General features: G+C 42.6%; 1 protein-coding gene across 1 annotated transcript in view; it reads left to right on the top strand.

Annotated features, from left to right (window-relative positions):
* The window catches only part of LOC126108927 (speckle-type POZ protein-like), a 345,144-nt gene that overhangs the window by 195,516 nt on the left and 135,696 nt on the right, over positions 1 to 13,932 (top strand). The gene's annotated exons all lie outside the window — the stretch shown is intronic.

The following is a 13,932-nucleotide window of genomic DNA, read 5'->3' as shown; positions in this document are numbered from 1 at the left end:
GAATACGGTGCTTCGGTTGGCAACGCCTATATAAGACAACAAGTGTCTGGCGCAGTTGTTAGATCGGTTACTGCTGATACAGTCGCAGATTATCAAGATTTAAGTGCGTTTGAACGCGGTGTTATAGTAAGCCCACGAGCGATCCCCAATTCTCCCAAGTAGCGATGAACTGGGGTTTTTCCGGTACGACCATTTTACGAGTGTACCGGCAGTATCAGGAATCCGGTAAAACATAAAATCTCCGACATCGCTGCGGCCGGAAAAAGATCCTGCTGGAACGGGACCAACGACGACCGAAGAGAATCGTTCAGCGTGACAGAAGTGCAACCCTGCCGCAAATTGCTGCACATTTCAATGCTGGGCCATCAACAACTGTCAGCGTGCGAACCATTCAAGGAAGCATCATCGATATGGGCTTTCAGAGCTGAAGACCCACTCGTGCACCCTTGGTGAATGCACGACACAAAGCTTTACGCCTCGCCTGGGCCCGTCAACACCGACATTCGACGATGATTGGAAAAATGTTGCATGGTCGGACGAGTTTCGTACAAATTTTAAAGAGCGGATGGATGTCTACGGGTATGGAGACACCTCTTGAATCCATCAACCCTACGTGTCAGCAGGGGACTGTTAAAGCTGGTGGTGGCTCTGTAACGGTGTGTGGTGGCGCGTGCAGTTGGAGTGATATGGGACCCCTGATATGTCTAGATAGAAGTCTGACAGGTCACAAGTACGTAAGCATCCTGTCTGATCGCCCGCATCCATTCGTGTCCATTGTGCATTCCGGCGAACCTGGGTAATTCCAGCATGACAATGCGACACCCCACACGTCCAGAATTGCTACGGAGTGGCTCCAGGAACGCTCTTCTGTGTTTCAACACTTCCGCTGGCTTTCATACTCGCCAGACATGAACATTGTTGAGCATATCTGGTATGTGTTGTAACGTGCTGTCCAGAAGAGATCTCCACCCAATCGTACTCTTACGGATTTATGGACAGCCCTGCACGATTCATGGTCTGAATTCCCTCCAGCACAACTTCAGACGTTAGACGAATTCACGCCACGTCGTGTAGCGGCACTTCTGCGCGCTCGCGGGGGCCCTACATGACATTAAGCAGGTTTACCAGTTGGACAAGTAGCACTGTTGGAATCTTGCACCATCGTGGACATATTTCTGTAGACGCGCTTGCTTCCCGCACCCCTGTTGTTAAACGGAGTGATTTGGGTTGTCTTCCGTTGGCGAGACAGCAGTCATTACTTTGCACTTCTCTCTTTCACTTTCGCTGTTGTACGCTTGAAGCAAGCTAGTCGTCGTTTCTGTTTTCCCTTTATCCAGCACCAGACTGCATTTGGACATTTACGTACTTCTCCAATTTGCCCCGTCACAGCCACCGTTCTTCGTCTGTAAGTGTTTTGTTCCAGTCCACATTCCTTCATTTTAAACTGGCTTTTATCGAGTCAGTCCATCTTGCTATAACTCTCTCTCTTGCCTTCTTACCCTCAAACGTAGCCTCTGTCATTCGTTTTGGTATTCTTCCATCTTCCACCCTCTTTACATTTCCGAGCCACTTCAATATGTTCTTCTCAATTTTCTCATCCAGATTTTCTACACGAATTTCCCTCCTAGCATGCTTCACCCCAGGTGTCTTGTCTTTTTCCCTGATATACTTCTTTGGAACTTCATTTCACTAGCTTAGAGTGTACTGCCCTCTCTTCTCGTCAATACCCAGGTCTCAGAAGCGTATGTTAAAATGTCTGTTATCTTGTACAGAACTTCCTTTCACCTCATTAGCAACTCTCTTCCTCAGACTGATTCCCTCACACACTGGTAAAATACATTGCCCTGTTGCACCCTTTTGCTACCTTCTTCCCCTAACCTGGCATTTTCCATCACCACCTTTCCTAGATATTAAAAGTCATCCACGATGTTGACATCGTTCCCTTTGAAAGTCTCTGTGTCGGTTTCAACAAAGCTGCTGTGCAGTAGTTGCTGCAGGCGCTGTGATGCAACCTGCAGCACTCATCTGTAATGCGGAAAATCCAAGTGGACAGGAGGCGCCGAGAACGGAAGCTAGGAGTTGCGAAGAATGCGTCAACTGGAATACAAACGGCCGAAGAAAATCTCATGCACTGTCCTCAGGTAAGAAGGAGAAGGCTAAGAGGACCGAAGATTACCTGGTTAGACGGGGTAACTGAGGCCATGAGAAAGAGAGAAGAAGACGAGGAACGGAGAAAAGGCATTAAGATTAGGTTTTAACGTCCCGTCGACATCGAGGTCATTGGAGACGGAGTACAAGCTCAGATTGTTTCATGGATGGGGAAGGAAATCGGTCGCACCCTTCCAGAGGAACTAATCCGCCATTTGCCTGGGGCGATTTAGGGAAATCACGGAGAAGCTAATTCTTGATAGCCGAGCCCGGATTTGAACAGGCGTCCTCACGAATGCAAGCCCATTGTGCTGACCACAGCACTATCTTCCCCCGTACGAGGTGGTGTGAGAAGACAGAAATCTATGCCTATAGATTTGTGGCAAGTGGTGACAGATGGAAGAACCCGACAAGAGAGAGAGAAGGATACCAACGTAACAGGGCGTGCTGGAGAGCAATGGCTCCCACTTTTCTACGCTGCTCTGAATACCGGTGAGGTACTAAATGCCAGGCACACAACTCGGTCGACTTTCCCACTGCGCTGACGGAACTTGGAACACTGCCGCTAGAGGGCTCCGAGCTGTAAGCGCGAAGCACGGCGGTGTCTAAGATATCAGTGTCAGCGAGCGATAAACAGCGTGATGTCATCAAGTTTCCAACTGCAGAACACGTGCCTCCAATTGAAATCCATAGAAGACTGAAAGCTGCGTACAGTAGTGCTAGTAGTGAAGGAAAAGGTGGTGTCAAAGTTCAGCACGTGCGAGAGAGTTGGAAGTGATTCCGGAACTTAAAGAACACCTCCGAGGACTTCACTCCGATAGTGATGGAGCGATGCAAGCATAGGTTGTGGCGCCATCAACAAATCCAAACATTTTAGTATGACGGCATCAACGAACTGGTCTCTTGTTTGGAGAAATATACTCCTTGGCACTGTGACTTTGTTGGGTAATAGACATGCAGACATGACGGTCCGAACAAGCCTAGGAAGGCTTAACGGTACCGACCCACCGCCGTGTCATCCTTTAGTGGACAGGCGTCACTGCGTGCAGATACGGAGGGCCATGTGGTCGGCGCAGCTGTCTCTCCCGGCCGTTGCCAGTTTTGGCGACCAGAGTCGCCGCCTCTCAGCCAAGCAGCTCCTCGCCGACCTCTCACGGGCTGAGTGCGGCCCGCTTGCAAGGCAGAGCCGGTCGGTCACCCATCCAAGTGTCAACCAAGCCCGACATCGCTTCAGTTATGAGGCTGGGAATTAGTGTTACCACTGGGGCAATGGCGTTGGCATGAGGATTAATCATGTAGAATATTAATACAGTTTGTTTTTATTTAAAAAGTTTTAAGACTTTTTACATTAAAAATTTTTGGAGGCCTTACTTTGCCTCACGCTCTCATAGAAGCTTGTACCAGTCGGATAACGTTGGCTGAAAAAATGTGAACGTAGAGAATGGATGGTAAGTTAATCAACGTGGGATGACACGTAGAGATGATGGAGAAGCGGCCAGATGTGCCGAACTACGTCTGATTGTGTGTCTGGCGATAGTTCAAAATTTGTTTAACAGCCGGACTCCAACCCAGGACTGCTGCTTCTCGCTGCCAGCTGCCAGTCCATTACACCGGTGGTCCCCAAGCACTGTGTGCGGGACCTCCGTGCATGATGCCTTAGATGGGTTCCGCAGTAGAATACTGACAAATGGCGTTCCACAAAACCCGAGGAAATTCTGGTCGTATGTAAAGGTGCCACATTCACACGGACAAGACGCGAACTGAAACTGTAGTAGCAAAGGAAAAGGACAGATGCTTAACTCTGTTCTCAGATGTGCCTTTACAGATGAAGCGCTGTTTCACGCCCACACCACTGCAGAGATAGGTTGGTTCAAATTCAAATGGCTCTGAGCACTATGGGACTTAACATCTGTGGTCATCTGTCCCCTAGAACTTAGAACTACTTAAACCAAACTAACCTAAGGACATCACACACATCCATACCCGAGGCAGGATTCGAACCTGCGACAGTAGCGGTCACGCGGTTCCGCACTGAAGCGCCTAGAACTGCACGGCCACACTGGCCAGTCGCAGAGATAGGTGATGTGGATATTAGTCTCAGTGGTGTTAGATGAAATCCATAAAACTGAACAGAGCTCCTCATCAGAGTCTGTACTCAATTTGTGGCTGATTCAGCGACTTTTGGTGGTTCTGTATCTCAATCGTTAAGAACGGAACACTTTATAGGATCACTTTGTCTGACTGCCTGTTCACATCTCTTTTTCTCGGGAAGGGAGAGATGTGACAAGTACTGAGGTATGACTATGTGCAACAGTGAAGCTTCTAAATCAGTACAGTCAATAGACACGGCCATTTACGTCACATACCTTGATACCTATCTACAGCCCACTTCCCGTTGGTCTAGTATCATGAAATATGCAGAGAAGCAAGGATTTACTGTTCAAGTAAAGGAAAAAAACCCGAAAACTGAATTTGTAATTACACTACTGGCCATTAAAAAGGCTACACCAAGAAGAAATGCAGATGATAAACCGGTATTCATTGGACAAATATATTATACTGGACCTGAAATGTGATTACATTTTCACGCAATCTGGGTGGATAGATCCTGAGAAATCAGTACCCAGAACAACCACATCTGGCCGTAATAACGGCCTTGATACGCCTGGGCATTGAGTCAAACAGAGCCAGACTGGTGTGTGCAGGTACAGCTGCCCATGCAGCTTCAACACGATACCACAGTGCATCAAGAGTAGTGACTGGCGTATTGTGACGAGCCAGTTGCTCGGCCACCATTGACCAGACGTTTTCAATTGGTGAGAGATCTGGATAATGTGCTGGCCAGGGCAGCAGTCGAACACTTTCTGTATCCAGAAAGGCACGTACAGGACGTGCAACACGCGGTCGTCCATTATCCTGCTGAAATGTAGGGTTTTGCAGGGATCGAATGAAGGGTAGAGCCACGGGTCGTAACAAATCTGAAATATAACATCCACTGTTCAAAGTGCCGTCAATGCGAACAAGAGGTGACCGAGACGTGTAACCAATGGCACCCCATACTATCACGCGAGGTGATACGCCAGTATGGCGATGACGAATACACGCTTCCAATGTGCGTTCACCGCGATGTCGCCAAACACGGATGCGACCATCGTGATGCTGTCAACAGAGCCTGGATTCATCAGAAAAAATGACGTTTTGCCATTCGTGCACCCAGATTCGTCGTTGAGTACACCGTCGTAGGCGCTCCTGTCTGTGATGCAGCGTAAAGGGTAACCGTAGCCACGATCTCCGAGCTGATAGCCCATGCTGCTGCAAACGTCGTCGAACTGTTCGTGCAGGTGGTTGTTGTCTTGCAAATATCCCCATCTGCTGACTTAGGGATCGAGACGTGGCTGCACGATCCGTTACAGCCATGCGGATAAGATGCCTGTCATCTCGACTGCTAGTGATACGAGGCCGTTGGGATCCAACACGGCGTTCCGTATTACCCTCCTCAACCCAGCGATTCCATATTCTGCTAACAGTCATTGGATCTCGACCAACGCGAGCAGCAATGTCGCGATATGATAAACTGCAATAGCGATAGCCTACAATCCGACCTTTATCAAAGTTTTAATATGTTCAGAGGATACGCTCAGATCCTCTGTGATTCCATGGTGTATGAAGCACAAAATATCATTTGTGAGTGAAACATCTTCTTCATTGAACAAAGGAACCGAAACGATGGTGAACCATGTTCCTGAATTTATTGATACTTCTTCTCTTGAATGAATTCGAAAATGTTCAGGACAGTGGATTCTGCACTTGCGTCAACTGGGCTAGAAGCTGCCATTTAAAAGAATATTATTTTATAGATTTGTAAACAATTTTTAAAATTTTCAACTTGTTTTTTATGCATGAAGAAGTACACGCTGGTAAATTTGGTGTGCTAGCGCCATTTCACCTCTATCGAAATTGTCGTAAGTCTGTAGGCGACTTCAAATTGTGTCAAAATTCCACGCATGGGAATTTTTCACCGCTGGATTTCCATACAAAAATGCTAGAATGTCGTTCGTGGTGAGAACATTCTTCTCTTCAAACAGAGACACCCGGCGCCAGCTGAAGCAGGCTTTGAGTGCGTCATATATCATTAAACCATGTTCCCAAGTCCAAACCATACTTCGTCTCTCGAATGAATTCCAAACTGCTGACAGGAAATCTTTCCAACCTGGACGTAGTCCAAGACTGCTTTAGCTGTCGCTGGTTCATTGAAAAAAATAGCCGACTTTTCATTAACTCTTAAGGGTAACGCTTTGCTACCCTTAAGGAGGACTGGTGGTCCCCTGTTAAATCTTCGTGTACTTCTTTGCAAATCTACTAAAAATTATTTCCATATAACTCTACCGAACAGTACGAATGAGGAAACTGGCGCTTTCATTCTTCCTATCTGTATGTTATCCTCATGATGATGAAGATATAATCTCTGCATTCATAAATGAATCGGACATCGACTTTCGTCAAGATTTAGCTATATCTGGAGGGGACAAATCTTTGACCCCTGGAATTTCATAACGAATAAAGCGTGGAGCTCTTTTAATTTTGCGGGGTCTGGGAGTGCAGGCTCTGAATAAAGCACAAAATTCTTTTTAATTTTGTAGGGTGTACGAACATACACCCTGAAATTCCATTATGAGTAAAGCGCGAAATGTCTTCTGAATTTTCCAGAGTCCAGGAGCGCGGGCTCTGAAATTCCATAGTGAATGAAGCATAAAATGTCGTTCGACCAAAACACCCTTTTCAGCGTTTAAGTAATTAACGTGTGGGAAAAAAAGTATTCTAAATGCGGCCCGGACGCAGTCTGCTATTGCTGTTTGTGGAAATAGTAGCTGAAGCCGCCTCTCTGGGCTGCGCCAGGCTTCGGCCTGCAGCCAGGTGAGAAGAGCAGAGCAGTTAAGTATTTATCTCATTATGGATACTTGGACAGTCCAGATGGACACGGCCTTAGGGCTGCTTCAGCTGACGCTCTGTTAAGAGAATCATTAATGTTATTCGAACTAACAAGTCTCGAGACAACTGGCGAGTTAAGTGAGGAAACATTAAATTTGATGAAGAAACCTAGATGCGGTGTAGAAGATTCATTTGGTAGTAGTAGAGCTGCTATGTATACATGGAATAAGAAGAATATAAGGTGGTTCTATGACCGAGCCACTAAGAAAGTGCTAGAAATAACAGAGAAAGCGTTCCATGTATGGGGAAAATATACTGATATTAAAATTCACCTCAGCAATAATAACAGCGATATTTTAATTTCAAATAAAAGACGGCTACATAAAATTAAACATATGGTCATCGTTGCACAAAGGATCTGCACGCAAAAGGAAATATGTTAGGTCATGCGTGTTTTCCAAATAAGAAGAATGATCCGACAGAAATACACATGGACGATGATGAGTAATGGTACTCATAAATTAACAAAAATACACCAAAGCATCTGACAAATTTATCTGAAGTCTTACTTCACGAAACTGGCCACTCGTATCATTCAGGTGTTTGTGAATCAATAATGTATCCATACTATAGTGGCTCACACATGTAACTATTTCAAGATGATGTTGATGCTATCCAGAGCTTGTATGGAATAACACAGCCAACGAGACCGGCTCAGCCATCATCAACACAGCCTCGTATACCAAATGAACGATTGGAGCCATTGTGTCAAATGAAAAAGTTCCATCACTTACTTTTTGTAAGCGGGGTTCTATATACTTTTCACAAGAACTGGGTTTCAATAGGTGATAACTAGCCACAACTGGTAAGCAGTTGGTTAACATTCTTACCCCAAAATATCCAAAAAATTGACATAATGTATCAATGACCAAGTAGCGAAGTTGTGTTATTTGTTGGCAATACGACATATATGATGAATTTATACACATTACAATTAATTCCAGGGTATCCAAAATCAATATCTAGTACCGGATTACGAACAAACTTTCTATTAAATGGTGTGGTCAACACTTATTCAGGAAGAAAATTTTTATTTTTTAATGAACTTTTCTACGCGGAATTAGATGAGTGTAGTTTTACATATAAATCGCCAGGAGTTACAGATAGAGAATTTCCTAGATTGCCGACTAAAATTACCTCTGCATTTAGGTACATTAATGGGTTATTGTATTTTTTCATGGATGATACTTTCTACGAATATAATCAATTAACAATAAAAGATGTCAGAGCTGGCGCAACTCATCTGTTTTTGTTTGGCGTTGAATGCAGGGAACTGGTTCCTAAGGAAATAAATATTCTGAAAGATACAGTGCAGAAATTAGAAAATTTTACTTTCTTCTAATGAATTTTTTCCTACACAGATGGAAGCGCAGACGCACTCTGAATACAGTTCTAAGCCTGGACGCAGTCCTAAGACTGGTGCCGCTGAAGAATGCTCTGACAGTCGCACCAAACTGTGTAAACACTGCAGTACTGAGCAATCGACTGATAATTTCCGTACACAGAAATACACGAAAGATGGTTATAGACCAATGTGTAGACAGTGTTCAAATAAATTTCATGTGAAAAGTTACAATGAAAACCGAATTCCTTGTGTATGTGGAAAAAAACATTGCTAAATATTACTTTTAAGAGCATTTACGCCGAACTGCGAGTGCAGAAAGTTCGAAAGTATCTGCTGAAGCACCTGCAGCGTGTATTGGTTGTCAAGAAATTAAAGATTTAAGTTGTTTCTACAGAAATCCTTCACATAAAGATAAACATGATAGTAGACGTAAAAAAATGTATATTAGAAAATGTGAAAAATAAAATGTAAAATAAGAATTGAGTCTGCACGTCTATTGTTTCTTATTTCCTTTAAAGGACAGCCAAATGGAGACGCTGTCTGAAGACCACCGGTTAAGAGTTGCTCAACTTTACGATTTTTGGAGAGGTCAAATGGAGAACCTCACAGTCGTTCAACTTCGCGATTACTGTAAGAGGAATAATTTAAGTCGGTATAGTAAATTAAATAAAGTCGATCTAATTAGCTTTATTATTAGACATGGACGACAGCAGACGCGCCAGCCAGACCGGTAGATCAATCTTTGGAAGCGATTACCTTTTTCTAAAATTGGAAGCGATGATGACATTTTCGAGACTAACGTCCGTACTAATGAATAAAAATTGTTCGCCTTCTGTACGAATTTATTTGAGAAGCCGAGAGACAGGAACACGGTTAGAGACCATGTCGTCGATACGGCGTTTGCGGACAGGCTGCAAGCCATAAATTTAGAGAACAACATCAACACGATTGAGCCTGGTCATTTCTTGGCCGCAGTGAAATCGAAAATTATGCGAATTGTCAAGCATAATCTTAGAATACGTCGCGGATTGAAAGTCAATTTTAAACTTTTTTGTGAGTACCAAATGCAAGCAGTCGGAAATGTTATGGAATTTCAGTTCCAGACAGAAAACTATAGAGTTACAAATGAAGGGACCTAGCTAAAAAAATAAAAAATAAAAATAAAATAAAAAATTAGGCTCGCTAGACGAAATGTCTTGTCAAAAATGGATAATTTTCAAGCTTGCGGATCGGGATGCTCACTAAACAGAATTATTGGACGTCAGTTAGGAATTAACAGGTGTGTTCCATTGGGAGGATCATCCTACATCGAGTTACCAGATAAAATCAAAAATAAAAAAGCTTGCATCAACGTAAAAAATAATGATCAGCGATGTTTTCTGTGAGCTATAAAATCTGCGCTGTATCCTGTAGATAAAAATTCAGAAAGGGTAACCAGATATGAAAGTGTTGTATTATATATCGAGCAGAAGCTTCAGAATGCTCAATTTCCTGTACTGATTGATCATATTCCGGAAATCGAGAGCAGAATCGATGTACCCGTCAAGGTCTATGACAACTATCAAGTCTACCCACTGAAAATTACGAAAAGTAAGAGAGAGAAACATGTAAATCTCCTCTATTTCAAGGAAGGAAATAATTCACACTATTGTTACATACAGAATTTCTCTCCGCTTGTCTTGAATCAAATCACTAAACATGAAGAAGCAAAATTTATTTGTGACATGTGCTTCCTTCACTTCAACAGCAAGCAGACATTGGATGAACACACATTAAACTGTTTAGTTAACAACCCATTAGAAGTGGAAATGCCGAATAAAGGGTCATATGATTGTTTTGAAAATTATCGAAATACACAGAAAGTCCCATTCGTAATTTATTCCGATTTTGGAAGTTTACTGTTGAAGATGTATAGTTGCAGCCAAATCTGGAAAGTTCGTCTACGGTGAAATATCAAAAACATGAACCATGTGGATTCTACTACTACAGCAAATACGTGAATGGACACTATAAAGACCCCGTCGTGTACATAGGGCCGAACTGCCATAAAAAGTTTACAAAATGCGTGAAGCAAGAGGTCGAAGAGATTGGAAGAATTTACTCTGAAGCTGAAGAATGAGTACATTGACTGCTGAAGAACGAAGAAGACACAGTCACGTCTATTAAATATTTGGGCGTAACATTGCAGAGCGATATGAAGTGGGACAAGCATGTAATGGCAGTTGTGGAGAAGGCGGATAGTCGTCTTCGGTTCATTGGTAGAATTTTGGGAAGATGTAGTTCATCTGTAAAGGAGACCGCTTATAAAACACTAATACGACCTACTCTTGAGTACTGCTCGAGCGTTTGGGATCCCTATCAGGTCGGATTGAGGGAGGACATTGAAGCAATTCAAAGGCGGGCTGTTAGATTTGTTACTGGTAGGTTTGATCATCACGCGAGTGTTACGGAAATGCTTCGGGGACTCGGGTGGGAGTCTCTAGAGGAAAGGAAGCGTTCTTTTCGTGAATCGCTACTGAGGAAATTTAGAGAACCAGCATTTGAGGCTGACTGCAGTACAATTTTACTGCCGCCAAATTACATTTCGCGCAAAGACCACAAAGATAAGATAAGAGAGATTAGGGCTCGTACAGAGGCATATAGGCAGTCATTTTTCCCTCGTTCTGTTTGGGAGTGGAACAGGGAGAGAAGATGCTAGTTGTGGTACAAGGTACCCTCCGCCACGCACGGTATGATGGATTGCGGAGTATGTATGTAGATGTAGAACCTACAGCTTGTACACTGTGCGCATGCCACTACACGAGAAAAAATAAAAAAGGTCCGTCATCATGATCGTGTGACTGCAAAATACGTCGGTCCATTGTGCAACAGTCGCAATCTTCAGCTGACACATCCGAAGTTTGTACCGATTTCTTTGCATAACTTGCCCGGTACAATTCGCATCTGTTTGTGAAAGAACCTGGGTATAATAAGAAAGAGATAGATTTAATACCCAACAATGAGGATAGATACATCAGTTTTGGGAAGAGAACAGCTAATTTGGAGATTAGATTTATTGACACATTTAAATTTAGGGCTTTGTCACTTCACAAACTTTCATCGAATTTGACTAGACAACAGAAAATTCTCCCCAGAAGAACTGATCCACTTGGCGATCAGAAAAGGTGTATATCCATAGCATTACACGGACTCTTGGAAGAAATTTGAGGAGACGCAATTACCACCAAAAGAAGAGCTTTACAACAAATCGAACGACTGTGAAATAAGTGATGGAGATTACAAACATGCAGAAATGGTCTGGGAAAAATTTGTCATTAAAAATCTTGGCGAATATCATGATCTGTATCTGAAAACTGATGTGCTGTTACTGGGAATTTTGGGAAGATGTGGTTCATCTGTAAAGGAGACCGCTTATAAAACACTAATACGACCTATTCTTGAGTATTTCAGGAAAGGTTGTATGACAGCCTATGATTTGGATCCATCTTGGTATTTTACAGCTCCTGGTGTGTCGTGGGATGCTATGCTGGAAACGACCCAACAGCCGCTTGACTTGCTACATGACTATGGCATGATTTTGATGGCCGTAAAGGGGATACGGCGAGGAACATCACAGTGTTGCAAAAGTATATGAAGGACTTTGATGCCGAGAAGACATCAAATTATCTGACATATTTGGATGCAAACAGTCTGTATGGTTGGGCTATGAGTCAATATCTCGACTGGGATGATCCAGAAAGCTTTGATTCTGCAAAAATAAGCGAGATGTCAAACAGTTTTCAAGAGGGAAACATATTCCGAGTAGATCTTGAATATCCGAAGGAACTGCACGATTTACATAAAGATTTACCACTCGCTCCTGAAAATAAAATTGTTCGTGGGACTAAAGACAGCAAATTGGTTGACTACACTGAATAACAAACAGAAATATGTGGCTCACTATAGAAACGTCAAACAGTGCCTCTCTCTGGGAATGAAACTCACAAAAGTACACATAGCATGAAAATTTGAGCAGTCTGACTAGTTGAAGTAATATATAAATCTGAATACACAGATGAGGACCAAGGCTACAAACGACTCCGAGAAAGACTTCTGTAAGCTGATGAATAACTCGGTCTTTGCTGAGACGATGGAAAACATAAGAAACAGAGTAGACACAAAATTAGTATCAGATGGAGAAAAATGTGATAAACTTATAGCAAAGCTTAACTTTAAAGGCAGAACTATATTTAACGAAAATCTTGCTTCTATCACATTTAATAAGCCTATGTTACAATGACCATACTCGATCTGTCTAAAGAACTGATGTATGACTTTCACTACAGCACAATGAAGCCAAAGTGTGCGGAAAATATTGAGCTGTGCTACCAAGACATGGACAGCTACATATACAACATTCAGACTGAAGACTTCTACGAGGACATGACATCGATGATTGACTACTTTGATACGAGTGATTACCCAGCAGATAATATTTGTGGTCTTCCACAAGTAAACAAGAAAGTTTTATTAAAAATGAAGGTTGAGTGCAATGGAAACGTAATGGAAGAATTCTGTTGTCTAAGGGCGAAGATATACGCTTATGCTGATGATTATAAAATAGAGAAAAAGTCTAAACGAGTCAAGAAATGTGTGGTCAAGAATAGAATCAGTTTGGAAGAGAACGATTAACGTGATTCGAAGTGAAAGGAACGAAATCTACTCAGTTGAAATAAACAAGAAGGCGCTGAGCCCACATGACAACAGAAGACATGTCCTGAAAAATCGAGCAGATACATTGCGGTACGCACACTACGCACTCTGAGACTGGACGCATTATTGTCACCTTCTTCATAATTAGTATAGTCAACATATTCATTATCATCGAATTCATCTTCTGATTCAAAAAATGACCATAATGCAGGTCTGTTGCATATAATTTCTGCTAGCTCTTCAACAGTAAAAGTATTGTCATCTTCATGGTCGTCTTCTTCTTCAGGTCTGTTTGCTAGCTCTTCAACAGTGTCGTTGTTGTTGTTGTTGTTGTCTTAGTCCATTTATAACATATAAAAATATTCTATATTGAAAAATTTTCTGTGTAAAATGGAGACTGTCATCAAGAAGCTCAACAACGCAAGCAGCTCGAAAGAGATTAAAAAACTAAGTGAGCTACAGGTAGGCGTTCTCCATAACGTTACTGGATGTGAACGCTTTAAACACTAGATACAGAGAAGGAACTTGCATAAAGCTTAATAATGACTTTAAAATTATTTTGCCAAATAGATATGCTAAATTAATTACTGATTGGGACGTTGAATTTTTTGAAGCTGGACAGATGAAAATGAAATATAAGGTGACGAAGAGGCTTAAAATTAAAGACAATGAATTTCATGATCTGGAATTCAGTATGTGAAACTTTTTCCTACTTCCGCCAGCGCGGCGGACCTTTCGTGACACTTCGTAAGTCTTTC

This window comes from Schistocerca cancellata, chromosome 11 (assembly GCF_023864275.1).
Source record: "Schistocerca cancellata isolate TAMUIC-IGC-003103 chromosome 11, iqSchCanc2.1, whole genome shotgun sequence".
Lineage (NCBI taxonomy): Eukaryota > Metazoa > Arthropoda > Insecta > Orthoptera > Acrididae > Schistocerca > Schistocerca cancellata.
The sequence above is the reverse complement of the archived record's forward strand: the minus strand, read 5'-3'. Positions and strand labels throughout refer to the sequence as shown.